This window comes from Triturus cristatus, chromosome 8 (assembly GCF_964204655.1).
Source record: "Triturus cristatus chromosome 8, aTriCri1.1, whole genome shotgun sequence".
Taxonomy (NCBI): Eukaryota; Metazoa; Chordata; class Amphibia; order Caudata; family Salamandridae; genus Triturus; species Triturus cristatus.
Genome location: NC_140591.1, coordinates 1,122,755,955 through 1,122,770,286, shown reverse-complemented (window position 1 = coordinate 1,122,770,286; position 14,332 = coordinate 1,122,755,955). Strand labels below are relative to the sequence as shown.

The following is a 14,332-nucleotide window of genomic DNA, read 5'->3' as shown; positions in this document are numbered from 1 at the left end:
AAGCCACCTTAGTCTGGGTTGCCTGTATGCCTGGCAAGCAAACATAAAGTGGCCGATGGACTCGGTGGGCGAGGCACAGCCAGGGCAACCTGTTGGGTGCGTATTTACCTTGTTCCAACTAGATTGGAAATCATAGAGAGGAAGGGTACCATACCGGAGCTTGAGGTATAATGACCGGTCGTGCGGTGATTCAATAAAATCCAGAAAAAGCTCCAGTTTAGGAGCTGGTTTCATATCTAAAAAGCGCACAGTGAGGACACCATCCTGGCTTCTTAATTTTTCGGCCATAACACAATCCCAGTAGATTTTTTTTAGCATTAGTTTGGGGGGTGGGACCTGAGTCACCCACGCTTCTTCCAAACCAATCTTCTGCAGTTGTTTTTTCAAATTTATTATCCAGGGGATCTTGTGGTCTGCTCCCAAGTTTAGTAACTCATCTAGGGCTAAGGCAAAGTGGTGGAGTTGGGGGGACCTTCTAATCCTCGACCAGAATAGGATAGGGCGCAGCCTGGCCACGTCACTGATGTTATATCTGCCAAAGTCACTGCGGAGTGGAGCTAGTGGGGTAGACAGGGGGAGAGAAACTAGATCTCTAAAGAACTTGTTCTCAGATCTAATTAGCTCTGTCAAGTTTTCAAAGCCCCACAGTTCCGCCCCATAGAGGGCTGATGACAGTGCCTTCCCCTCATAAACCTTAACAGCCGCCGCTATTGGTCTACTGTGTGAGAGCCTCTGATATTTCGATATTGCCCCAGTAGCTCTTTTATGGGCGAGGAGCATTTTGGAAAGATGGGGAGCCCATTTGAGCTTATTATTGACCCTCACTCCAAGGTAATCGAAAGCATCCACTAACTCAAGTATGGTACCATTGAGGTGGATGTTATTCCTAAAATTTTTTGAGGGGGAGAGCGCCATCAGCTTAGTTTTTGATGTATTTATTTTCAGCCCCCTGGTATCGCAGAACTGGGAGAAGCGGGACAACAATGTTTGTAAGCCCATGGGGCTTTTCGAAATCAAGAGAGTATCGTCGGCGAAGAGCAGGGTAGATATTTTTTCCCCGCACAGGGTCGGAGCATCGACCCTGTCGCCTCTCAAATGGTCTGCCACACCATTTATATAGAGAGAGAACAGGGTCGGTGCCAAAACACATCCCTGTCGCACTCCTTTCTCGACTGAGATACTCTCTGTAAGTTGTCCCTGCAAACCCCACCTGACTTTGGCGAAATTGTCTGCGTGGAGGCGTTTAAGGAGGTTCAGGGTCAGGGGAGGGATTCCCAAATCAAGTAGTACCTGCCACAGCTGTACTCGTGGGACCAGGTCAAAGGCTGTTTTTAAATCAATAAACGCCAAATAAAGGCTGCCTTTTTCGATGACCACAGATTTCCAGTAGATGGTACAAAATCTAAAGACCTGGTCAATGGTACCTACTCCCTCCCTGAAACCCGCCTGCAGATGACTTAAAATATCCTCCTCGGCTATCCATGCCTTGATCCTGGTTAGGAGGACTCTGCCAACCACTTTTTGGATTACATCGATTAGACTAATCGGTCTGTAGTTGGCAGGGTCCCCTCTATCGCCTTTCTTATATATGGCCACCACCTCCGCCCCCTTCCAGGAGTCCGGAATTGGGCACCCTAGGGCTAATTTGTTAAGAAAGCGCAGGATAAATTCAGCCCAAAGGTCTTTTTCGTGAAGCAATAAGTCACCTGGGATGCCGTCAGGGCCAGCTGCTTTGCCCGGGGCAATCATGTTTATTGCAGAGAAGACCTCAATCAGAGCAAAGTCAGGCTCCTGCTCAGTGGCTTCCGAGTACTCTGATGCAAGCTCCAGCTCCCCGCGGCCCACTGTGTCACAAGATGAGTAGAGATTTGAAAAATGTGAATACCATTGGGAACCCGTTATGTGGCTTGGTATTGGATCAGCCCCACCCCTCATACCAGCGTTTACAAGATTCCAAAAGTGTGATGAATCTTTTAATAGGGCTGCGGCCTTTAAGTCTTGCCAATGGGATTCGTCCCACAGGCGCTTTGCCAACCTTATGGTATTGTAATACATTTTCCGGGCGTTATTGATGAGTGATTGATCCTTGGATTTAATAGCTAGGGATAGCGACTGTCTCATGACCCTACAGTCATGTGAAAACCAAGGATTTTCTGATTTTGGAGGGGGCTGCTTTGAATCCCCCTTCACCTGTGCCACAAAAAAATTTCCGACCCTTCCTATCGTTTGCTGGTAGATTTTTAGGGGATCAACAGTAGGGAGGGTCTTCGAGTGGCAACTGGTGAGTAGGTCCATTGCTGCAATACCATCTTTAACTAGGGATTTGATTTTACCTAGATCCAACTCACACTTTGCCACCCTAGGCCACTTGAGTCGTCTGTTACAGTTTGTTAGGGCGACCTCTCTAGCCCCGGGCCTCTCTTCGTCCGAGTGCTCGGTAAGAATGATGGCCTGGTCCCTCCTAAGTTGTAAGAACAGAGGATTATGGTCACTCTCAGACCTGTCAACCACTATCATGTCAACCAAATATGGCCAGATGTCAATGCTCAGAAGGATATAATCAATGCGTGAGGGGGCTCTAGTTCTCATAAATGTAGGGGCGCCTAAGCCGTCTGAATTTGTACGGCCATTTGTTGCCCTCAAGTTAAACTCCAGGGTTAGAGCATTTATTTGCACAGCTCTTTTGGTCCAGTTCTTCAATGGTGGAAGGGTTAGTTGGGGTATACCTTGTTTGGAATCAGTGTCACTTAAACCCAGAATGTCATCACAGCTCAGGGGCTCGAAAGTGCAATTTAGGTCCCCGGCAACTATAACACCCGCCTTGGGGGAAATTGAAGAGAGTTCCGACTCAAGAGCTGAGATAGTTGGACTTACTTGCCCCCCAGGAGTACCCCTAGCATAAATATTGAATATTTCAAGGGAGGGCTGCTGGGCTACCCCTTTGATGGAAATATGCAAAAGGTCCTGGGATATGATTGAGTGCCGTTTAACTGTCCAGTTCAAACTAATACTGATCCAGATTAAAAGACCCCCGGACGGTCGACCTCGTGTGGATTTGATCGCGGGAACGAAAAAGGTAGAGAATCCTGTCCTATGCAGGGGAGCTAGGCTCCAGGTTTCCTGGAAGAGGATAACATCGAAGTTATTGATGAAATCACTCCAAACAGGGTCTGTAAGATTCCTCCTTAAGCCTGCAATATTCCATGATAGTAGCTTGATATCACCCATAGAGGGTGGCGTGGAAGAGGCCCCTATGGCAGCAGGTAAGGTGATTTGAGGGTTCACCTCTATCGTCAAGCTAGCAGTAGCTTTTCCCCGGACATTTAAGGGCGAATAGGACGAAGGAATGCTGTTTGAAGATGGGCCCATGGCAAGATGGAGTGGAAATGTGTGTAATGGGGGAGCTGTAGTTGTGTTTGGTGGTCAATCGACTTGTCTAAGGCCAGAGTCCTCACCCTCTCTGTGGGAATTCCAAATAGGGAGCTTACGGATCTGAATGGAAGAGTAAGCTGGTGGTGAAGTTCTGTACTCGAGCAGGAGTAAATTTTCAGCTAAATTGGGATCCCTAAACGTAATCTCTATGCAGTCAGTGTCAGCATCCACACGAGAAAGCCTCCTTACCCTAACAATATCCTCTCTGATGATAGATCTGCATCCTCTTACGTGTCTCAACCAGTGTATAACTTTGTTCTGCAGGGATTCGCTGCCCTCAGAAGCATAGCAAGATTTTAATTTTGGTGCATGGGTCATGAAAACAGAGATACCCCTGCACCCGAGATGGTGAATTGGCAGGGGAGGTGGGGAGTAAGATGTAGAATTACCTCGACTAAATATAGGAAGACTAGGAGGACGTCTAGAGAGAGGAATTCCAGAGGTTGCACTTGATGATACAGGGCTTATCAATGGATCTAAGTGTAGCCTGGAGTGGTCATTTTCTCTAGAGATGTTTCCCTTAGTATGCGGGCCCATGTTTGTATGACCAACATTAATTTTTGGGGGAGGTAACTTTAGTGGATCGGACTTCTTCGTAGACAAGAATAACCCAGGGACAGATGAAGAGACCGGGGGGGTGGGCGGGGGGGCCTTATGTCTAATGAGACTCTCCACCCTATTGTTGAGTTCAGCCACCAACTCCTCCAGTCTCGCCACTCTGTCATATAATACTGAGTAGTGATCGACAGCGGAGCTGATTGAAGTCGAAGAGTCAGTTATAGGTCCGGCGGCCTGGCTAGATGAATGAGACAGGTCAGGGTCAAGAGGTGCGAACCTGTTATTATATAATAGGGCTTGTAAAGCAGTTTCCGAGTCTGGAGGATGTGCTTCCAAAGTGTTCTGAGTAGAGGTAGGCGTGGAAGTATCAGAGGCGGGGTCAGACCTTTGTTGTTTGGTCGAACTATGAGCAAGAAACATAGTTGGTATAGTAGCAATTGTCTTGGGTGCAACTATAGCTACCTGATTTTCCCCTTGCTCATCGAGCAGCGTGTCCTCACAATCATGCACTATCTCCTCTATTCTGGTCAGAACACAGTTAATGGCGGCATGGCTGTTCTTTTTAGATGTTTTAACTTTTTTACCGGTATTCGTCTGCCCTCCCTCAGCGGCTTTCCTTTTACCCATGGCTTTTTCCCAGCTTTCTTCCGGCAGGAGTAATGCAAAACAAGCTGACAGGCTGTTTAACAACGACCAAGTGAGTGATAGAAAGCAATATCACACACTGCAACAGCAAGCCAGTTATAAGGCCAGGGTTTCGGGAGGACAGTTAGACGTAACACAGTACCTTATCATTGAAGTGTGGTAATGGTGAAGATGGCTCTGATGCAATAAAGGGGGGGTGGCCCAGCCCGGCCTCCTTCGTCCTCTGACGGCCTCAGACGGCCCGCCCTTAGCCCGGGCTTCGCCCGGCGCGTCCCGCGCGCGTCCTCGCGGGACGAGCAACCGCCCGCAGCTTTAAGCGCCTCCAGGCGCGGGAGTATCGCCAGCGGGAACGTCACCAGGGCGCCAGGGGAATGCTGGGTAATGTGGTCCGACCGCTCGTCGATGTAGAGGGGACGATGGGTGTAAAGTGCGCTCAGCGGAGCACCAGCCCGGCCTCACACAAAAGCCCCCAGCAGCAGCACACAAGGTCCTCGCTACCGCCCGCAGCTTTAAGCGCCTCCAGGCGCGGGAGTATCGCCAGCGGGAACGTCACCAGGGCGCCAGGGGAATGCTGGGTAATGTGGTCCGACCGCTCGTCGATGTAGAGGGGACGATGGGTGTAAAGTGCGCTCAGCGGAGCACCAGCCCGGCCTCACACAAAAGCCCCCAGCAGTTGGTCTTCCATTGGCAAGATGAATACCTCAGTTTTAATGAGCTGCATGTTTTTCTAGGTGCAGCATTAGCCTGACATTTTCATTTTACTAAAAAATAAATGTAGAGTATACTTGTGTTTAGTGGCTTTCGGCTAACCTTTTTTCCTCTACTGGTCTGTTGTTGTGTCATTCATGTATTTCTTCCATCCACTAGAGCGTGCACCATAAAGCAATCGGTCAGATCACTTCAACTAAACTGTTTGCAAATACCAGTCCTATTGGCTTTGCCAGTGCTTGTTTTTTTGATGGATAACACTAGAGGGCTAAACCTAATTACACATGCAATTCTTTGGTTAGTACAGGTGCCAATTGCCTGACAAATGTTTATGTGTGGTAATATAACCAACACCAGGGTGGCAAAGTGCTTATTTTGATGCATTTTAGATAAGCTGTTGCCGAGTATGATTGCCTCACTCTCCCTCAGTGGTGGCTAGTGGTATTTAAAAGTGGTGAGGCACAATACTTGCCCTGAATTTCAGCAAGCAAATTGAGCAAACAGCGCTAGACACTGCAGACTTGAAACCTAAGCACCCAGGATTACCTTTAGCAGGGGGTGCTTGTGGTTTCTTAGTTTTCCCCCGCGTTGGAAAAGTTTTGACCACACCTTCACATCTACTGGAATCTTAAGCTAAACTCTGATCAGATCAACAACCAACTGGTTCCTTAATCTGTTGCTCGGTTCTTTGCTGAGTATTTTTTACGTTATTAGGTAGATTTTTCACCCCACGAGTTGCATTTGCAAGACCCTACTCTTCTATCCAAAAATCCAATCTAAATGGCCGTTCAGAATAGGTACATTGTGAGTTTAATTTACCGGAGCATGAATCCCTTGTAAAGAATATTTAACTTAGCAGTTATTTACCTTTTGAGTGCTAGGTCACTTGTTTCTCATCTTTTCACTGACTTCCCTGCAATATCCTGGTCGCATTGCCTTTCAAACAAGTAGAACTGAGTGGCTCTCAATCTTTGAGTATGATGGCTGCTTCTTACACCCAAATCTTTGCCGCCGCCTACATGAAGCCTTGGTTGTTCATCCAAGCTACCATTAGAGAGTCCAGTACACCCACGGAGACTTAGCTAACCTTTTACATAGCACCACCACCCTAGGACCTGCTATACAAGTGACTTCAACAGGGGCATGAAGTGCCATTTAAGTGCTGTAAAGTACAATAAAATGTGGCTCTATACTTGCAGATATTTCAACTTTAAACGCATTAGAATAAAAAATTAGACTTGGCTTCCACATTGTCAGGGATGCTGTCACACTTAAAAAATATATATATATTGTATGCACTTTAAGCCTTCAAGCTGTCCTGACATTGTATTGTTTTTCTGTGAAAAAGTGCTCAGCTCTCTGCTGGGTTCTGACTGCACAGTATTTACGGAGTCCCACTTGTCTCCCAAAAGGTTTTTAAGAGCTAATATTTTCTCCCAACTAATATGTGCAATGTTAAATATTGGGTAGATAGGCACAATGGCATTGGGTTTTAGAGAAATGTGTGAACTGGTGGAGACAACCTAAATTTTGCAGCATGAATCCGTTTCTGGATTCACATGCTGTGCATTATTCCCCCATCTAGTGGTTGGGTCCGGAATTGTCTTTCGTCTGGTTTTCAGTTTTTTTTGGGGGCATCATCGACCACCATTTGGTGGTATCTTCATCCCCTGTGTGATGTCAGAAGGTGCCCTGGATGCTCCTGTACGTAGTGGCCATCTCCGTTGGGTTGGAAGCAAAAGAGGAGCTCTGGGTAAAAACATTGGAAAACTTTATAAAAATCAGGGAAATACCAAGAAAACAAAGAATCGTCAGACCTGGAGAAAGAGAAGACGACGAGAGAGAAGGGCATCCTTCACTCTCTCCACCCACGGGGGACTCTGTCAGAGTCAACACATGGATAAAAACAAAATCAAGGTAGGGGTAATGGAAAAAAAAACTTTACGTTCTGCCCTAACTGCCAACACAAATTTGCGCAGCGAAGCCCCCATGAAATCTGCAACCTCTGTCTACATAAAGACCACCAGGATGAGGTTTGCAAGACCTGCGTGGCGTTTGCACCAAAGACACTGAAAGTACATCGAAAACAAAGGCTAGAACATGGCAACACCATGGCCAGGGAACAGATATCACAGAGGTCGCTAATGGGTCTAGGTCTGTCCGGCGACTACAAAGAGAACGTCAAAGAGGCAGGGAAAGTCCATGAAGGTTCGGACGTCAAACCTTTCGAGGCGAATGTTGAGAAGAGACAAACAGAGAAGAAGGTGGCAAAGGATGCTGAGGTAAAGTATAAAAAGGTAACCAAAACACAAACATTTCAAAATGACAACACTTCAAGGAGTAATCCCTCTCCTACAAAAAGGGGACTATATGGCAATATTGGATCCAAAGTTCCTTTTCTACACATAGCTATGAACCAAGCGCACAAAAAGTACATGTGATTCGTACTTGAGAAAAAACATTACCAATTCAATGTATTACCCTTCCGAATAAAATCAGCACCAAGAGTCTTTACCAAATGCCTCTCAGGCATTTCCTAAGAAGAAGGGAATACATGTGCATCCATACTTAAATGACTGGCTGGTAAAGTCGAAGACAAACAACTTCAAAGGGATTTTTAAACTGTTATCACAACTTTGGAACGTCTAGGGTTTTCCATCAGCCACAAAAAAATCATCCCCACTATAAGAACAAGAAAAGATTTTCCTAGGGGCAACACTGAATTCCAAAACAGCAGAAGCATTTCCAACTTAAAAGAGAGTGAAAGCTATAATAAATCAAGCTCACTGATACCAGAGGGGTCAGTTTCTGACATTGAGGACAGTCATGAAGCTAATGGCCATGATGGCATCATGCATCCCACTCATCACCCATGCAAGACTACATATTCCTCCATTCCAAGAATGGTTATGCAACAATTGGTCACAAGCCATCAGGAGTTGGGAGGATCTAGTGGTTGTAACAGCGAAAATACAAAAGGAGATACAATGGTGGGCATCAAAGAGCATAACACTAGGGAGACCATTCAAAAACCCAAATCCAATGGTGATAATAACAACAGATGCATCCCACAAGGGGTGGGGAGCATGTGTGAGCACCCTAAAAGTACAAGGCCTTTATGACCATCAGATGCTATAAAACACATCAACTTCCTGGAGATGAAGACAGTGTTCTAGCCCTAAAAGCCTTTCAGACACTTATAACAGGAAAGACTGTTTTAATACAAACAGACAACACAACAACCTTGTTTTACCTGAACAAACAGTTAGGCATGAAGTCATTCAAACTGAGCAAGCTAGCACAGGAGATCTGGAGCTGGGCAATCCAAAGGAAGATCATTCTACAAACAAGTCGCCTACCAAGGAAGGAGAAAACAGAGGCGGACAGAGTAAGCAGACAAGAAAGCACCTCATACGAGTGGGAACAGAAACAGGAAACTCTGGAAATTATCTTCTAGATCTGGTGCAAACCAACAATCGTCCTCTTTGCAACTTCAGAAAACAAAAAATGCCAGTGCTTCACATCCAGGTTTCAACTCCACCAATCAAAATGGAATGCCTTGTCACTAAACTGGTCAGGGAGATTTGCTTTTGCCCACCGATTCCCCTTATTCCTAAAATCATGGAAAAAAACAAACAACTGGGGACAGGTCTCATCCTAATAGCCCCACAATGGTCCAGACAGACCGGGTACTCAGACCTACTAGAATTATTCAAGGGACAAGTCATCAACGGTGAAGAGTTGGGCTTCTGGTGGGTTGACCAAACAATTAAATATTTAGGGATGTTGGAAAATACTATTGACATTGAGAAGCAACTGAATGATGCATTGCATGACCACTGCCTATGACAGCTTTCATCTCATTTGTAAAGATAGTGGTGTGTCCTAAAAGTTCTTGATGGGGTCAAGGAAAATGCATTAACTACCAACACATCTGTTTCCAATTCAGTGCCAGCAGAGCCATCTATAAATAATGAATATTCATTATTAGCCAATGCCCTCTCTTTTGTTTCTAAGATCACTTGGGTTTGACTTGCTGGAGTGCAGTATTCTCTTTTATGATCTTATGCATGCTCAGAGGTTTCAGTAATTCCACAAACAAGTAGGAATCCTGGAATAGGCTGAGTTCCTCAGCGGGACACGTGAGAACCAGTCTTCAATATTCAATTAGATTCTATTACTGCCCCTTTTCTGTCAGCTGCTCGACTTCCTTACTTTCCTCACTTTGAAGGGTTGTACTTTTACTTAGCAATATGCGTTGTACAGAATGCTTATATTCCTCAATTCCTCTTGTTTCCTTGCGTGTCTGAGTATTATGTTTATCGTTATTTTTAATCCTTAGGTGCCGACCTGCAGCTATTCTGTGATTGATTGATTACTGATTCGTAAATGTGCTAGAAATTAAATACATTTCTTTATGGGAACACAGGCTTTTTCAGGTGCCACTTGGACTTGTTCTCAAAACTGATTCTGCACACTTGCATCAACTACTTCAAGGTCAATCAACATGGCTTGTTTCAGCTACTAAAAGTTTCTTAGAATGCACTTTGACACTAACTAATGCCGAGAGACATAAACCCACATATCAACAGTGAAGCCTGTTGAAATGCAGAGCAGCCAAAAAGCAAAACCTACCACTTACACAGGACACACTGCCTGTGGCTACTCTTTAACCTATGAATTTATTTTATGAATTTGTTTCCTCTTGGTGGACTTCACGGGGCATCAATGTGCTCCGAGGCAGCCACGTGGCAGGATCTTGGCTCTATAGAATACACCCAAATAATCACAATAAATGAATGGTCTTGAATTCATGTTTGAAAGCCTGTTTGCCAATTGAGCCTTTTTGGGCCATTAAATAACTAGCGACCAAAGATGTTTGCAATATTCCCACTCATTCTGTTGTTCAGAGACACCTAATCAATGTCCTTCTCAATCTAAGCTGTAATACTCACTTTCACCCTGCACTTGGAGAATATGTTCTTTGGCTTCTTCCTGTCTAGGTTCTAGGTTTAGTAACTCTCCCTCCCCTGATGAATATTTGGGTATTCCTCTTTAGGCTTGCTGTGTCAAGAGCAAATCACCGCTCCTTGGCTGAGCACATGTTTAGATTATTTTTCACATCTCAGTCTTTGTTGAAGCCTTGTTGGCAGACCTACTAATATACCCATTGTTTTACGAAATTGTTGGCCTGGGGCTCTGTGCTTGAAAAATAGACCAGACTCTTTTATCCCCATTCATTGGACGACTCCACTACCCAGATGTGGTACTTGAAGTATCCCCCTTTTGGACTGTCAGTAAAAAGTCAAGACTTCCTCCAACACTCTGATCTTGAGGCTACATCTCCACAATCAGGTATTAAAATCCAGTTTCATGGAGGACCACTCTTGCTTAGAGTCTGTGCTCACTGAAGTCCCATTTCTTGATCTCAGCTGTTTTAAACATTTTCTCCCTCCTTTGCTCCCATCCAGGAGCAATGCCTTCTGTCTACTGAGTAAATATTCACTAATTCAACATTCACATCTTCCAATGATAGCAGCTGCCTGGGCCCAATAATGATCCTGCACATGACTTACACAATCAAAGGGCAGCAAGTCTCACTTATTGAGGACTTCATCCTTTATTGATCCTGTGGTACCTAACATTAGTACTTAGGTTTGTGGATTTCTAGCTAATCACAATGTTTTTGTCATGAAATCCTCCCTGGTGATACCAATGGAGGAGCGATAGGTAAAGAGTGCTGTCTCTGGAGACTTGGTAGGAGGACATATGGCATTTTCCTCACCCTCTGAAACAGTGCTTGGATAGGGCTTAGCCCCTAGGAATTAAAAAAGGAAGCGCCACAGCCATGAACAGAGTTTTTGGTCGTCTGGCATATCTCAAAATCAGGTATGTCCAGATGTATGAAAAAGTTATGCTCTAAATCCCACTTACTTTGCTGGTAGCAATCCTCTGTTTATATAAATGTGAGGTGTGCTCTATGTAGATGGAATATTCACAGAGATGGAGACTGATGGAAGTGAGAAACGTGGTAGGGAGATATGAGATATTTTGTAGGTAGAAGACAGGGGGGTGATGAGCACTGGGTAGAGAGAGAGAGAGGTCAAAAGCAAAGTAGTTAGAGAAATAGAACAGCGGACAAGGGAGAGGGGAGAGGGGAGGCAAAGAAACAAATGTGCTACTTACAACTATCATGTAGCAATTTAATGGTTGTGATAGAAAGGCGCAGGAAGTGGAGAAGTGAAATAGAATGGATAGATGAAGTGGGAGGGGTGAGAGATTGAAGAAGAAGTGGGAGGCTAGGACAGGAAGTGAGTGGATGGCAGAGATGGGAGGAATTGACTGGGACAATAGAAGAAAAATATATTGTGGAAAAGTAGACTAAAACAAGCATTGACAAAGTCACTAGGTCTCTTCTATGCAAGAGCTATTACCTCTGCGAATATGTCTTAGCCATGCTGTATACCAGTGTTGCTGCTGTTCAGCATGCCTAAATATTTGTGGCATAAAGAAGAGTGACGAGTAGTTGAGTTTCTTGGAGTAGATTGGAGTGTTATGGAGCGGCATAGAAATTCGCAGAGCGGTGTAGAGTGGCGTGGAGTGGCGTAGAGTGTCATAAAATTGAGTGGTGTAGAGTGTCACTTAGTGGAGCAGAGTGTTGTGGAGTGGCATAGAATATTATAGAGTGAAGTGGCATACAGCAGAATAGATTTCCATAGAGGGTGTTGCATTGGGTAGAGTAGAGTGTTGTAAAGTAGAGTGGCGTAGGGCAGAGTAGATTGTCATAGACTGGATTGGCGTAGAGTGTCGTAGAGAGGAGTTGCATAAAATGGAGTGGAGCATTGTTTCATGGAGCAGAGTGGAGTAGAGTGCCATGGAGTGGCATTGAGGGAGTATGCATAGAACGTTCTACAGTGGAGTAGTGTTGTACAGTGGCATAGAGTAGAATGTTGGAGGGTGGAGTGGCATGGAGTGTCATAGAGTGGAGTAGAGTGAAGTAGAGTTTAATGGAGTAGAGCGTTTAATCGAGTGGAGCTGAGAGTTGTAGAGTGGAGTGGCCTAGAGTGAAGTGACGTAAAGTACAGTAGTGCAGAGTAGATTGGCGTAGAGTGCACTGGTTCTGAGTAAAGTAGTGTTGAGTGCATTGGCATAGAGTAAAGTGGCATAGAGTAGAGTGGAGTGGAGTAGAGTAGAGTTGCATACAGTGGAGAGACACAGTGTAGATTGCACTGGCATAGAGTGCAGTGATGTAGAGTGGAGGGATGCAGATTGGAGTAGAGTGGAGTAGACTGCAGTGATGTAGAGTAGATTGTTTCAGAGTAGAGTGAAGTGGAGTAGAGTAGAGTGGAGTGGTGCAAGCTAGAGTGGAGTTGTGCAGGCTAGAGTTGAGTTGTGCAGGCTAGAGTGCAGAGGTGTCGAGTAGAGCACCGTAAAGTGCAGTGATGCAGAGTAGATTAGAGTGGCGCAGAGGGCAGTGGAATAGAGTGGATTGGTGTAGAGTGCAGTTGAGTGCTGTAGAGCTGAGTGGTGCAGTGAAGAGTGCAGTGGCATAGAGTGCAGTGGCCTAGAGTTCAGTAGGGTAGAGTTCAGTGGGGAAGAGTGCATTGGCATAGTGTATTGGCACAGAGTGCAGTGACTTAGAGTAGAGTGATGCAGAGTGGAGTGGTGTTGAGAGCAATGGCGTAGGATACAGTAGTGCAGAGTACAATAGAGTGACGTAGAGTGCAGTTACATAGAGCACAATGGTGTAGAATGGCATGCCGTGCCATAGAATAGAGTGTTGAACAGTAGAGTATAGTGCATGGAGTGCAGTGTTGCAGAGTAGTTGGCATAGAATGCCCTGGCATACACTGCGTTGGTTTTGAGTAAAGTAGTGTAGAGTGTATTGGCGTTGAGTGCAGTGGTTTAGAGTTAAGTGGCGTTGTGCACAGTGGTGTAGAGTAAAGTGGTACAGAGTGGCACAGCATAGATTGAATTGGCATAGAATGCAGTGGAGTAGAGTGGCATAGAGTGCAGGGGTATAGACTGCAGTGAGGTACAGTAGATTGTTTCAGAGTAGAGTGAAGTGGCAGGGAGCGGTGCAGGGTAGAGTGGAGTGTTACAGAATAGAGTGCAATTGCTATAAAGTGCAGCATTGCAGAGTAGAGTGACCTAGAATGGAGTGGTCTAGACTAGAGTGGTGCAGACTGTAGTTGCGTAGAGTGCAGCAGTACACAGTAAAGTAAAGTGGGGTGGGGTGGAGTGCATTGGCATAGAATAGAGTGTTGTAGATTAGAGAGGTGTAGAATGCTATGTCATAGAGTGCAGAGGGGCACAGTAGATTAGAGTGGCCTAGAGTGCGTTGACATAGAATGCAGTAGAGTGGTGTAGTGTAGAGTGGTGCAGTGTAGAGTGCAGTGGCGTAAAGTTCAGTGCCAGAGAGGGTAGTGGCAGAGAATAGAGTGGCGTACAGTAAAGTAGTGCAGAGTAGAATAGAGTGGCTTGGAGTTTAGTGATGTAGGGCCAGATGTACAACCATTGGATTAAGCGCCTCGCAATTTGCGACAAATTGAGAGTCGCAAATTGCGAGGCGCTAAATCCAATGTACAACAGTGTCAGAGACACTGTTAGCGATTCCCAATGGGGTCGCAAAATGCGAGGCACATCAATATTCATGAGCAACTCGCAATTTGAGACTCCATTGGGAATGGCCAGCCTCACAGGGATGGTGGCCTGCTGGGGTCAGCAGACCACCATGCCTGTGACTGCTTTTCAATAAAGCGTTTTTTGTTGTTGTTAAATGCAGCCCGTTTTCCGTAAAGGAAAACGGGATGCATTTAAAAAAGAAAAATGAAACGTTTTTGTTTCCATTTTTAACGGCAGGTAGTGGTCCCTGGGGTGCAGAGTACAATGGAGTGGTGCTGAGTCGAGTGGTGTGATATAGAGTAGAGTGGCGTAAAGTGTATTGGAGTGGAGTGGAGTAGAGTGCACTGGCATAGAGTGCAGTGGT

At 45.5% G+C, this 14,332-nt stretch overlaps 1 protein-coding gene across 2 annotated transcripts in view; it reads left to right on the top strand.

Moving 5' to 3' along the window:
- Positions 1–14,332, top strand: part of RASA3 (RAS p21 protein activator 3) — an 886,845-nt gene that overhangs the window by 375,421 nt on the left and 497,092 nt on the right. The window lies entirely within an intron of this gene.